The sequence below is a fragment of the Rhinolophus sinicus genome, linkage group LG12 (assembly GCF_036562045.2).
Source record: "Rhinolophus sinicus isolate RSC01 linkage group LG12, ASM3656204v1, whole genome shotgun sequence".
Lineage (NCBI taxonomy): Eukaryota > Metazoa > Chordata > Mammalia > Chiroptera > Rhinolophidae > Rhinolophus > Rhinolophus sinicus.
This window is the reverse complement of record NC_133761.1, coordinates 15,245,597-15,260,579: the sequence shown is the minus strand read 5'-3', so window position 1 is coordinate 15,260,579 and position 14,983 is coordinate 15,245,597.

Genomic DNA, 14,983 nt, shown 5'->3' with positions numbered 1-14,983 from the left:
GGTAAGTCTTTGGAAGTAATATTATAATGGAAGTTCAATTATATTCTATTTTACTTAAAAAGCATTTATATACTGCTTAATGTATGCCTGGCAGTGTTCTGAGCAGTGTTTTTCAAATATTAGCTCATTTAATCCTCATCATAAGAACTCATTTTAAAGATGAGGGAAGTAAAGCACAGACCATAAGAAACACCCAGGGTCATGTACCTAGCAAGTGGAAAAGCTGGAATTTAAACCCCAACAATCTGGTTCCAAAGTCCAGGCTCATAATGGCTATGTATCCCTCTGTTTTCCCAGATTTTACATTGTATATCCAAAAATGTGACCTTGTTTTCCCCCCAAAGAAGTTTTTGGCAAAATGCTTAATAACATAATTGTTTGCGGTAGATGTCATGTTTTAGGACTTTTCTTGTAACCAAGGACTCACCTTCCACATCCTCTGGGGATGAGGAGTTCTTTCTTACCCAGTCGAACATTCTTTGCTTGATCAAACACCCTCAAAATCTAATCCCACTGGTACTCCCCTGGCTCCTGTTAATACATGCTAGTTACTTTTTACAACTGCTTTCGGGTATAATCTTTCTTCTTTATCAGACTCAACGTGAATTCAGCTGGGCTGTTCTGGGATTTAACCAAAGTTACCAGCATCCAGGAGAAAGGTGGGGACAGGTCCTGCCTCCTGGAGGAGTGGTCTCACGTGGGGAAAGTACTAGCTCCTAGTGAGGAGGAATGAGCCATCTCTGTAGCTCCAAGAATTCAGGGGATTCTGGAGAGTCCCAGACTTTGGGATACCCATTCGAACATCCCCATCTCATGTTTCAGGGTCCCAAGCTTTCCTCACCAGGATGCCGAGTTTAACATTACAGATTTGCCTTGGTAGAGTATTCTACTATTTTGGAAGTTCAGTAAACCTGTCAGATCTTGAGTGTGCTCTTTAGCTGCATTACTCTCCTACTGCGAAAGAGTCCTCATTATAAACTATGTAAGAGATGCTCTGGTTGTTACATTTAGTTTTGACCCTTCGTTAGCACCCTAAGTTTCTCATTAATGCTATAGGGCATCAATCAAAAGGAATCAGCAGCATTTGCTGTTGTTTATAATCTAATGTGTTATTTCCTCTGTGTTTTCATAGACCTGAATCAACTCACTGGCCATCGTCGCCCTCCACCAGGGACAGACTCCTACGTGAGGGTGATTATGTTTACCCCATAAGGTGTTTGTGCCTCTTATTTTTATCGGCACCACTATTATTACAAACTTTAATATAAATGTATAATGTTGCTTGCCACTAGACTGAAAAAAGCACTCTTTCACTGTAAAGTATCATTGCTAAATTTGCTAAAATTCCAATAACTAATCCTAACTTTTTTTTTTTTTTTTTTTTAAGTCCAGAGATTTGAGATGATTTTGTTTCCAGAAAGGGAATCCAGATGACTTTCTCAAATAAAGTGGAGGAATACTGTGAGGGTTTCCCCCAACTAGCACAAATCTTCAGATAATTCTATGTGACCTGGAACCACTCAGCTTTACACTTACCTGTGGTGTTTGTTCATGTTGTTTTAATAGCACTCTTATCTTGATAAATTATGACAGTTGTCCTCCTGCCTCTTCTTTCTTTCTACTCTTCCATTTTGGAATCTATTGGTCACTTCACATTAGTCTAAGTATTTCAATTGTTAAAGTATTTATGGTGGTTAATTTAGGGCAACGCAAATACGTTGTTAGTGTATTGAGTGTGTTCACTAATTTTTCAAAAATTCCGTAGTTTTGTCATTTATGTCGCACTGGATTTTTTTGGTCACTTATGTAAATAGAAAATGTAGCATACTGATTTCAGAGACCTTTAGATATTGTATTAGTTTTCTAAGGCTGCCGTAACAGAGTCCCACAAATGGGTGGTTTAAAACAGCAGAAATCTATTCTGTCACAGTTCTGGAAGCTAGACGTCTGAAATGAAGGTGTCAACAGGACCGTGCTCCCTCTGAGACTGACAGAATCCTTCCTTGCCTCTTCCTAGCTTCTGGGGCCATTTCTGGGCTTGCCACTGCATCATTCCCAATCTCTGCCTCTGTCATCACATGGCATCCTCTCTGTGTGTGTCTACGTCTTCTACATAAAGACAGCAGTCAAATTGGATTAGGACCCACCTTAATGACCTCACTTCACTTGATTGCATATGCAAACTCTTATTTCCAAGTAAGGTCATATTCACAGGTACTGGCGGGGGTTAGGACTTCAACATAACTTTTGGGGGGCACACAATTCAACCCATAACAGAAATGTCAAGTTTCTGTTCAAGTTTAAGATTCCTTAGGCATCCATGTTGAGAAGTGGTTGCATATACAACTCTTGAGTTCAGATGCAAGCTTCTAGTTAAAAATATTTAGGGTTGTCAACTTATTTACTGAATAAGCCTGGGAAAACTGTAAAGCAATCATAATTTCCTTCTCCATGAGACTGTAAAATACAATCCTAACCTGTAAGGGGCTGTTGGGAGAGTAAAGGGACAATGAATGTGAATGTCCTCTAACTCGATTCAAATACCAGTGAATGAATCAAAGTCCTTTGTATTGCAGCTAACTCTGCATTCAGCTATATGTATTTGGAGCAAGTATTTTCAGAATATAACATGTTAGTATATCACTGGTTTGTATTTAAAGCTAAATGTCAGCTTGCTTCAGGGCAGTGGTTGTACACAAATAATGATGAATTACACATTGGTGGAGATCCTTAAAAATAAAAAATAAAATAAATAAATGAATTCTAGGGTGTCTGTTGACTTCAGGGCTTTTAAAGTCTTGACCTTTCCTTACAAAATGCCCGAAGGGTGACCTCATCCCTAAGCTAAAGATAACCAGCAAATGCACTGCTCAAGTAGAAGTTCTGCATTATTCCTGGGGAAAGTAAGACAGTCCTTTCAATTATTAAAAATATATAAGTTCAGACAATTAAGTTTGCGAACTCATCCTAGAAGAAGTGCTACATACCTCATTGCTGAATATCACAATGGTCACCTTCAAAGATTCCCCTTGGGAAGCTATGCACCGATGCCAGCACCTAGTCCACCCTTCAAAGCAGTTTTGGAACTCTTTATCTGGAATGGCCATCAGAGCTGTCGTCATATTACACTTGATGTCCTGAATGTCATCAAAATGTCTTCCTTTCAATATTTCCTTTATCTCTGGGGAAAGAAAGAAGTCATTGGGGGCCAGATCAGGTGAGTAAGAGGGTGTTCCAATACAGTTATTTTTTTACTGGCTAAAGACTCTGTCACAGACAGCTCCCTGGGAGCTGGTGCATTGTCGTGATGCAAGAGCCATGAACTTTTGGCAAAAAGTTCAGGTCATCTAACTTTTTCATGCAGTCTTTTCAGCACTTACAAATAGTAAACTTGGTTAATTGTTTATCTAGTTGTTACAAGTTCATAATGAATAATCCCTCTGATATCAAAAAAAGGTTAGTAATGTCGTTGCAACAAGTTCCTAAACTTAATTGACAGACCTCGTATATTGAGAACATATTTCAGGTTAGGTATTGTACAAGACATGGGACTACAATGATGAATAAGACCCAGCAACTGTCCATAAGGAGGGAGATTTACAAATAAACATGTAATTAAGATGTAAAAAGCTAATTTTAGAGGTAAGCATAGGATGCTATGGAAGCACAAGGAAAGACTAGCCTGGTCATGGAGGAGAGGAGTGTTACAATGCTTCTTAGTGGAAGTGATAAATAAGAGAGCTGAAGGATGAATTCGAGCCAATCAGGAAAATAAGGAGAAAATCATTCCAGGTAGAAGGACCCACTTGTGAAAAGGCCCAACAGAAAAAGAGACAGCTGTGCTCAGGAAGCACAGCGATTCGGCACGGCTGTAGCTTGGACTGTGCGATGGTGAGGAATGCAGGGATGACGCCACGGTCCTTAGCTGGGTCCCATGATGAAGCCCTGCTGTTTCATGCCAAACACTTTGGGCTTTGTCCTTAGAGGCTCCAAAGCACTCTAAACCCAATCGCACCCTCCCAGCTATCATAAATTCTCTTTCTTCGCCTGTAGAATTTTCCCAGCTGTCCTGGAAGAGTTTGTCCAAGTACCTTGGCTATACCACTTGGTCTGAGAAGTTTTGGGCTTTATTCCAGAAACATAATAGCAGTTCATCCTCAGGCAATCAGAGGTAGCAGGTCCTATTTTTAAGTCCACCTTCCTTTCTCTTTGTACCATCTCATTCTCATAATCCCATTACTAGCTGCCAGGTGCCCCCTGACATAGTATTCTAACATGGCCATCCTACCTAGCCCACAACTATCCCTTTTATTTCTGAAATGAAGAATTGCCAGAATTCCCTCTCCCTGTTTAATTTGTGCCAATAGATTCAAGAGCAAAGGTACACATGTGATATGTGGGAGGACCGTGTGCCAAGTCATCTTTGTCAAAACTACTAGAATGATGATAGTTGAGAGGAAAGCAAATACGGGAGCTGCCCCATTACTCCTCTGTAGTGAGTGAGGTCCTTGAGGAGTACTTATCACTGGCCATTTGAATGTGTGTTTTTCCTTCCATCTGAAGAGTAAGCTTTCTCTTTCTGTATATCATAAGCTAAAAGGTATAGCTCTATAACAAAACTTCCCATTAACTTGTGATAAAGTCAAATCATGTGTGACATTTTGAGCTGTCTGGTCAATACATGATGGGAAGACATTTTAATGAAGAATTTAACTCAGCTTCAAAACAGCGGCAGCCAACAATGTCCATTTGTGTTTGTGGGTCTCAGTCAGGAAAAAGATATATAAGGCAGTTGGTTCACAAACTTGGGAGTTCTCTGGGTGAAATTTGACACTGGCCCCTGTACAAAGAGGGCAAGAAGTGACTGAAGACAGAAGCAGATCACTCCAGATGGGGAGGAGGTGGTTTTAATAAGCAAGGGCTCTGACATTGGAGGCTTGTCTCAGGGGGCTGCTAGGCAGTAGATCTCCATACCTGCCCACGAGAGCCTTAAAGGTTTACACAGAGACCTTAACAGCGACTCTCTCAAGGCTGTGTCCTTGAGACAGCTTCTAGAGCGGGAACGGTGGGCAGAACTTACATTCCAAGGACAGGAGGGGGCGAGGAACCTCCAGCTGCTCAGGGGCAGTTCGCAGGTCAGGCAGCAGGCCTCACGATGACCTCCTCTGACACAGGCAGATCTGTAGAGAGCACCAAAGAGCCATAGAGTGTATTGAAATCAGTGTAATCCTACTGTCTGAATACCAGACGTGTTAATGTCAAGGAATTATTTTTATGCCTCCTCTGAATGGAGCTTTTTAACCACAGCTCCCCCTCTTTTGACTGTAGAATAACATTTCCCACCAACATTTATAGAACATTTACTGTGTGCTAGTCACCAATCTAAAAATATTAGCTGTATCCTATTTAATCCACTAAACCAAGACATACTCTTATGATCACCATTTTCCAAATGTGGAAACTGAGGACCCTGAAATTTGGGGACCTGTGTAAGTAAGGTCATGCCGTGAGGAGCACAGCCACATTGCAAACCCAAGCAATATGGCCCATGAGGCCAGGACACACCGGTATCCAAAACACTTTTAATGGTTACAATTCTGAAGCAAGTGCAAGGAGTTGAGCAGATTTACAACGTCTAGGTTTTATCATGGCCGTGAACTTGGTCGATAAACACTGGAGAAATGCTGGAGTGTTTTGTAATGAAACACAGACCGTTTTGCATGAATCTCCAGCTACTTCTGTTGTTACACGTTAGCCTGGTACCAGCCTTTTATCTGCCATTGGGGTACTCCAGAGAGCACCAGGTGATGGAGTGTATAAACGGATGACAACCAATGCAACATTGACATCCCCACACTCTGTTGAGTCCTACCTTACATTTTATAGGCCCTGAGACAAGCCTAGCCAGGACTCCAGTGAGCACTGGTAATCACAGAGAGCCCTGGGACAACCCCACTGATCAAATGACTTCAGTCTATCACTGGGGTCCTTTTTTAAAGAATTTGTTTTGTATGGGTTCATATTTGCACTGAAGAGTCACACGTAAGAATTATTGATGGTCTCCCTGTTTTTTCTCTTTTGATCATTTGTTAGTTTCCATTTTTATTAAATTCAGAATGGTCAAAGAGCAGGCAACACAAAAACTGATATTCCTCTTTCCTTTCAGCTGTTTTTCCATCCAACCAGGAGAGGGCAGTGCAAGTACATTTTAGATACTGGGGAAGCTGTGGCTCCAGCACAGGAGACCACAGAAAGATTTTCCATTCTCATCTGATGTACTCTTGAGTCTCTTGCCTCAGGGTAACATGTAAACCCAAAGTTGAAGGCCATATGTGGCATGCTGTTCTAAGTAAAAGCTGAGAGCTATGCCCCCCTTTAAGACACTGGCCAAAACTTGATCATTAAAAGCATAGATAATAATAACTGTAATCAGAATGTCTCTTTCCACTGGGGCAAGGGGGGTAACTAAAAACATCAGTGCCTTTCATGTCCTTGAAACACTCGCTGTATTGCAATTAAAAGTCATCTTTTCAACACCTTTCAATATCTTTCACTGTTAATCAAAATACAATTCTGGAACATGCTCACTGGGCTCCATTTGCAAACCTTGGCCATCCCTTCTCCTGAGGTTGGGCACTGACTGCTCATTCACTTAAAACCTTAGCGGTGATTGGATTAGTAATAACAACACACACTTGAGGCCATCGTGCATTTCATGCCTTAATCAAAACGTTTGGAAGCGCTGCCTCTTGGAGTGAACTTTCTATTTTTTCTTCCCCTCTTTCATTAAAGTCAGTGATTCTCACAACCAGCTCGGTCAGGTGGTACCACGAAAAGAGCACAGAATTTGGAGCCAGATGGAACTTGTTCCATGTTTTGGCTCAGTCAGGAGATGTGGGGTGAGTATTTTCATTTCTGGGTCAGATTATTTCTCCATGCTGGAGATGAGCAATGCGCTGATCTTACTGAGCAGTTCGAATTGAAGCAGGAGCTGCTGCTGCTGGTATTATTTTTGTCATTATTATTTTGACCAAATTACCCAAGTACTAACCAGTGACTTCCCTCCAAAGGGTAGTGGAGACTTTGCTTTGCTCTGGTAATGCAGACATTGCCCAAATAAGTCTGTTTTTTATCAAACACCTCAGTTTTCAATATTAAGATAGAAAATTCCAATTTTGTTTTCATTCATCAAAAAAAGTCATGTATATGGGGCGGCTGGATGGCTCAGTTGGTTAGAGCGCGAGCTCTGAACAACACGGTCGCCAGTTCAATTCCCACATGGGCCAGCAAACTGCGCCCTCCACAACTAGACTGTAGAAAACAAGCTGCCACTGAACTTCCAGAGGGGTGGCTGGATAGTTCAGTTGGTTAGAGCGCGAGCTCTTAGCAAGGTTGCCGGTTCATTTCCCGCATGGGATGGTGGGCTGTGTCCCCCACAACTAAAGATTGAAAAACGGCTACTGAACTTGGAGCTGAGCTGCGCTCTCCACACCTAGATTGAAGGACAGCGACTTGGAGCTGATGGTCCCTGGAGAAACACACTGTTCCCCAGTATTCCCCAATAAAAAAAAAAGAAAGAAAAGAAAGAAAAAGTTATGTATCTCAAATTTCCTCTTTTAATATAAAATTGCTTTCTTCTATATGCTTTCTTTCCCTTCCGGAATACCAACCAACACCAATAATAATAAGAAATAATTCTCAATACTTACTTGTAGTTGACTCTAAGTGTGTAATAGCTACCTCATTAAAAGGAACTTAATTTGGTCTGAAAGAAACAATCTCTTCAGTACATACTACAAATATAATTAAAGTCTCTCTTATATGCTTTGCATATTGCACTGTCTTATATATGTAAATTGCATGCAGAAATCAAACTATCAATTCAAATGATGTACTTTCCCAAATATAATTTGTTATTTACAGCAGGCTTCTAAGGAGGCTGATATTATTAACATTCTACTGAGAAATAAACTGATGCTAACAGATCACATCATGGGCTCTAAATGGATCTCAGAAGACAGATTTTCAGACTCCTCATTCAGTACTCTTTCTACAGGACAGCATCATCTTTACAGCCCAATTTCAAGTGATTTAAGTACGGGTACATTTATAATGGATCAATAAGGGTACCAGCCATGTTGTCAGCAAGTGCACCAGTGGCTGGTGTGACATCCTAGACCATCTTTAATACTATTCAGCATAATGGATTTGTAACACATCATACAACTCAAAAATCTTTGCAAATTCTTATGTCAAAGGTGGCATGGAGTTAGCCTTTGAGGAGCCCCTAACTTAGATCTCCAAGTTACTAACACCTTGGAGTGGCTGCTTCACAATTGGAAATCACAGTGAAACTCCACAAGACTAAGAATTATATGCCTGCTTGGCATCATTTGGTTAATAAGACCTGGGATCATTCATTGCAAAGAACTGAGTTATATTAATAACTATTGATCTAGTTTTTCAATATGAATGGCCTTTATGTGTTTATTAGCACATTCTTTATTCTCAGGGAATCCTAAAGAATGAAGGATGCTGCTGGCCTAAGCACTGGTCATTAATAAGGCATTGCTAACGAGAGTGTCAGGAAGGTGTGATACATATTTTTTAACATGTGCCATAATACTATCAAGAGCCAACTGTATGTCAGGGTGGTGTGCTAGGCGTTTTCATATAATGTTTCATTCAATCTTCATGACAATCCTCTGAGATAAGGACTGTCATTATTAAACCAGTACAGATAAGAAAGAGAAGGCATAAGAAGGGCCCCTGTGCAGGAGCCAGAGGCTTTCACAGGGAGCTAATGAGCACATGAGGTCCCAGTGGAGGTGAGGAACAAATGATAACAGGCCTTGGATGATAAGCGACGTGCTTAATATTTTATTTGGTAAGGAACCCTGGAGTGCAAAGGAGTGTTTTAATAGGATTATTCCAGCTGCAACGTGTAGGGACAGAATGAAGGAGGAGAGACTGGGAATAGCCAGCAAACTAGAGCTGTGTGTGTGTGTGTGTGTGTGTGTGTGTGTGTGTGTGTGTTGTGTTCATTCATTCCTTCATTCAATAAAAATGTATTGAGGGATATTATGGGTCAGGCATTTTTTCAGGCGATGAGAATATGAATTTGTTGGCCTCTGCTCCCAAAAAACTAACAATCCTATGAGAGAAAACAGACATCATAAAGTATGTTCTAATGAGATTATGAGAGCTCTAGGTGTGCAGAGGAAGACACGGATCCCATCTGGGCATGATGAGAACACCTTGTTGGAGAAGCAGGTGTCTAAGCTGAGTCTGAATCACAAATATCAATGAATTAGGCATTTGAGGGGATGGACCGTTTTAGAAAGTAAGGATACTACATGCAAGGGAATGAGACAAAATGGCTTGAGGATGTTGGGAGAACTATAAATAGTTCCTATGATTAGGATACAACACAGGAACAGAAAGTGAGCCTAGAAATGAGAGCCTAGGTCACCTGCAGTATAGTATGTATATAAAGAAGTTTGGACTTGATGTTGAGGGTGAGGGAAGCCACAAGATTTGAAGAAGAGTCATCACTTGATCAGATTTTTGCTTGAGAAAGATTTCTCTGATATTGATGGAAAGAATGGTTTGTGGGGCGTGGTAACTGGAAACAGTGAAGTGAGGCAGGAGGCCACTGAGCAATTCAGGCAAATGATTAAGTTCAGAAGTAAGACAGTGGCAGCGTAAAGGATAGAGAAAAAACAATGCATCAGGAAGATAAACTGGGTGTAATTGATAGAACTTAATAACTCTCCGGATTCTGTCTCGACTACTTGAATGGGTGGTGGTACCTTTCACTAGAAAGCAAGATGTGTGTGTGTGTGTGTGTGTGTGTGTGTGTGTGTGTGTGTGTGAAAGGTGAGGGGAAGAGGAGCAATACATTCTATTTGAAACTCACTAACACATTTGAATTTGGAAATGCCCTGTGAACGACAGGTACTGATCTAGAAGAAACATGTGAGCTTTGGAGAGGTGACCATACAAGTGGTAGGTGGTGCTTGGTAGAGGATCTCTTACATTAGCTCGCCATTGAGAAACGTGCAGAGGACAAAGGGAAGAGAAGCACCAACACAGGAGGAGAAGCCCTAGAAAGAAATCCAAGAGGACCATCCAGAGACGGAGACAGGTGGCATGGCACAGGTCAATAAGAGAGAGAGCCAGGGAGGGAGTGATCACCCTCATCAAATGCTGTAGAGACATGCACTTGCCATGGGCCATTCAGTAGAGAGGCTAGAACAATGACAAGAACACAGCCACGGAGCCAAAAATGGATAGAAAGCATTCATTTCACAAATAGTTGCTAAACACCTATAGAGAGTAGGCACAGGGGAAAAACACAAGGAGGTCAATTCTATGTTTCTCAACATTAATAAAGAAAAACAATTCAAATTCTTCGTTGACATGCCAGATTATATTTCTTTCCTTTATCTTGTCCAAAATGTTCTCAATAGTTCTGGCACCTACAGATCTGTAGTTCTTTATCACAAACTCCAGAAAACTCTGGAATTTTTTTTCAAAAATCTGATCTGAACGAATAGGACAGTCTTTTTAGTCTTTATTTATCTCTCAATGTCAACATTTGTACGTTTTCCAGCAGAAATATTGCTATAGATGGTGACAGGATGCTACATTGTACCCCACTTTTCATTAAAGAGTATATGGTACATGCTCTGTATTTGTTTTTTAAAATTTGTTTTAAAAGAAAGAAAGAGAAGAAAAGGAATTCCAAATCACCCTTGACCTTAAGGATTTTAGATGAGAGATTATGGACATCTAGAATTAGAGCACTTTTTTAGAACACCTCAGAAAATACACATTTTTCCCCCTTTCTGGATTAGGCACTGCTGATGGTAGCCATATATAATATTTATTTTGAGTGTGAAACTTTCTGGCAGAAACCAAGTTCTTGCACCAAACAACCGTCTATTTATCCCTCTCTATGGCAACTATCACCACCACTCCAGTGCACTCACTCCCAGAGTCCTCAGCAGAGGCTGGAGGGTGCTCCTCAGCTTGCAGAGACATGGCTTGTCCTGGAGTTGACCTTGCTCCCCTGAGCATTCTCTTTGCTTCCTTCACTCTATGGCCCAGGGTCTGCTGGCTCAGGCCCCTGCACCTGGGCCTGCTTCCGTTTTCTTTTTCCATGAAATCTTAGGCCAGGAGAATCTTCCCGTTCTCATTTGGCAAGCTTGGGATCATTACCATTTTGGAGCTGGAAGGAAACTCAGAACATTCATTTAGTTCAACCCCCTCCTTTTAGAAATGAGGACACTGAGACGCAGAGAAGTGAAGGGACTTGGCCACACCACCTAGGTAATTTATGACAAAGCGAGAACATTGATCCAGCCTGCTAGTTCCTGTTCCCAATTCAAGGGATTCCAGCATGAGATGAATGGATGCAGTAGGTTGTATGGGAGACACTTTCATTTGGCTTTGCTTGTTTGTTGGATTGTTTGTTTTAGTATCCAGTTTTCCTCTGAAATAGCATTTCCCCATTTCTATCCTTGCAATTCAAGCAAAATTCACTCAAATCCCTAGTTTCATGGGTAGCACATAACTGGAGCCAGGCCAATCAGAGAATCACGCCCTTCAAGCACAGTGATTGGCTCAGACATGAACTCCTGACTCAATCAATTGAGAGTTTTGGTACAATTACTGAGAGGGGTATGTGCACAAGGCTCCCATTGACTTAAATGGAACGTGGGAGCACATGGTTTCAAGTTACTTGAAACAAGCCATCTTGCCATCACGTGAAACTGAGAGGAAGTCAAAGCTTAGAGACGGAAAAACACAAGTGTTCTGATGACACTGAGTCTCTAAATTCTCCCATCCATGAAAACCCCTTCATTTCTGGCTTTTTCAGTCACGTAAACCAATAAATTTCTTCTTTTGTGTAAGCCCATTCTGGGTGTATTATCTGTCACTTTCAAAAGTGTGTTAGCCAATAAAATAAACTTTTATAAAGTCTCTTCAAACACAGTCAGTTTACAATTTGATGGTTTTTTTCTACAGGTCTGGTATTTCTGGAATCTCTGAAATTTAAGAACTTGCTGAATTGAGGTGAAGTGAGGAAATATGCAGAGTGAAATTCTTGCATCTCAATAATATGCTATACTTTTCTACTCTACATAAAAGACACCATTGCTCATTTTACCAAAGTCTGATTTTCCCATTATATCATGGTTATGTGGATTTATTAGCCTAATTTGAAACTTACACAAGCATCATAACTTTTTATGTTGCAAACTGAACTTTAGCATGGGGCTTTATTTATGTTCATAAGATCATAATTTACCATTCTTAAGAACAAAGTGAGTTGAAAGGGTTTTTTAAATTAAATAGTTGTTTTTTTAAAATAAATAAGTCTCAAGAGGTTTCTTAAACTTCAAACCACTGTAAAAGAATAACATGGTAATGAGATAAATGTAAATGAAATAGAAACTTCCAGATTAAATTTGCCTTCAAATCCACATGAGTTTATAAACCAAAGGGAAATTTTTTGATTTGTGGAAAAAAAAAAAAAGAAAAAAAAAATACCCATGGGAGAATGGATAATACTTATTACGTTTGTTTATCCTAAATTGGGCCGTTTTTTAATTGAATACAATTACTTTATTTGCATATGGAAAGTAGCATCCCATTGCCTCTCAAACAGATTTTCCTGAGTAAAATCAGTGGAGGAAGGTCTGAGTTAGAGAAGACAACTCATAACACCACTGATCAGATAGGCAGGCCAACACTTACCAGGCCGCTTAAGGTTTAGGGGAAACGGACATGGGTTGCTTACAGACATCAACAGTAATTGATTGTGTTCCTCTTCTTTTGAAAGGAGACTTAAATCCTTTCATTCAGTTTCCAAATCACCTGCTTGCTCATTTCTATTCTCATCCCTGTTTTTTAACCACCTGCTTCTTCGGCTTTACTCCATGCCACGCTCTTCGTTCGTACTCCTGTTTAGCTATATATCATACCCCTTTCTACATATTGAACTTGTCACACTCTTTTGTACCTCAGGGCCTTTGCACTAGGCAGGTTATTTACAAACTGGTCCCTATGATATTCTCAGAGGGACCTTCCCTGCTCGTTCTATCTCACGCAGCCCACACCCCATTATTCTCTCCTTTATCACCCTGTGACCTTCCAACATAGCTGGTACAATGATTGTCTGCATCTTATTTATTTACTTTTTTAAAAAATCTGTCTCTTCCTTTGAGTATAAGAACCTAAATTGCAAAGATAATTTTCTTTGTTGTTTGCTGTTGGGTCTCTAGAGCCTTGAATGGTGCCTGCAATATAGTATACAAACAATAAATATTTGTGGAATGAATGACAAGGGGAAGGACGAAATTACACAAACGTGCCCCTTTTCCATCTTTTTTCATCAAGATTTCCCTTCCACCTAAAGAATTATTTACAGAGGGGGGATGGTTAATGTGCTTACATATTAGCTATCCCAGCTAGGGTTGGTTGAGAAAGCTTTTCTTTATTTGTTTAGCTTCCATTACTTTCCATTTAGAAAGGCAGCATGGCTTCATGGCTTCACCATAGCCTAATCTAAAGGATGAATATATCATAGCGAATTATTCTACCAATGACCATATACTGTTTCATTACCTCTACAAATTACGAAAACTCACACGCCCAGAATTCTAGGCTGATAGAATGAGTTCTATAATTTTCCTCCCCAAACTTTCACTTAGAGATGAACCAGTCATATAACTTACCCGCTAACTTTAAGGACAAACACCAATTGCCCAGAGCAGAAGTGACTCAGTAGCAATGGAAAACAGGAAAGAGATCAGGCTGGATATTGTCCATGGTAAGGTCAATTATCTAAAAAAACAAACAAACAAACAAACAAACAAACAAAAAACATATTAACTGACCTTGCATCTCTGTGTATTCACAAAATAAGTTCAACATAAACCATAATACATTATTTCATTTGACTTTATGATAACTCAAAGGACTGACACATTAAACAGGGATTTCACATCCCCAAAGTCCCAAACCAGGAATTTTAATAAGACCACAAAGGAGCTACTTACAGACCATACACTAATGGAAGCCAAGCCAAATGAAAAGAAAAGCCTAGGAGAAAGGGATAAGAAGAGGCTTTTCTCAATATGTCTCATATAATTAAAAGTATATAAACCCGTAACTTATTATGTATAAAGTTTACACCAGGTTTGGTACGTGTTCTAAGAGTATGTGAGACAAATATCTCATCAAGAGCTGTCCGCCTAATTGGTAAAACCAGAGATGCACACATAAGATGGTTTTATAACAACACAGAGCAAAACTGTATGCTGTAAAAAGAGATTCAGATCATTGTTGCTAAAGGAATGGGAAGAGGTGGGGAAGAAGGGCACCAACTCCAGGCTAGAGTAGAAAATGCAAATGCTCCTTGGAGAAATGGAAATTCAGCTCAGCAGTCAACTCGGTCACACAGGAGGGGGGAGGGGGAATATGATGTGTTTCGGGGAAGGAACTGACTTACACAAAGGATCTACATTGTTGGAGAGGAACTTGGCTACAAAGGCACTTGAAGCCGAACTACAAAGGTTGAGTTGTCAGTAGAGACAAATGTATGCCATACAGACAGAGGGAGTAGAAAGTGAGAAAAACACAAAGACGTTGGCAAGGACTGCAGGAAGGAAAAAGAAGGGATAGAAAAAAGGAGAGGGAGAAAACGATGAGGTGTTTATGGCGGAGGGTGAAGCGGATTTTTGTAAAAGCCATCTTTCTTCAAAGACATCGTATTTTCTAAACTGAAAACACCAAGACAGGTGACTGACTGTTTTAGGAAATCCTGGGTACACAGCTAGTAGTCCATAGGTCAAAGTGCTTACATGTACAAATATAACCTTCGAAGCACATATTTTTAGATGAAAGCTGGTGGAGTTTTTTTGCTGTCGTTGTTTTAATGGATACATGCATCCTTTAAGCAACTATAAATCTT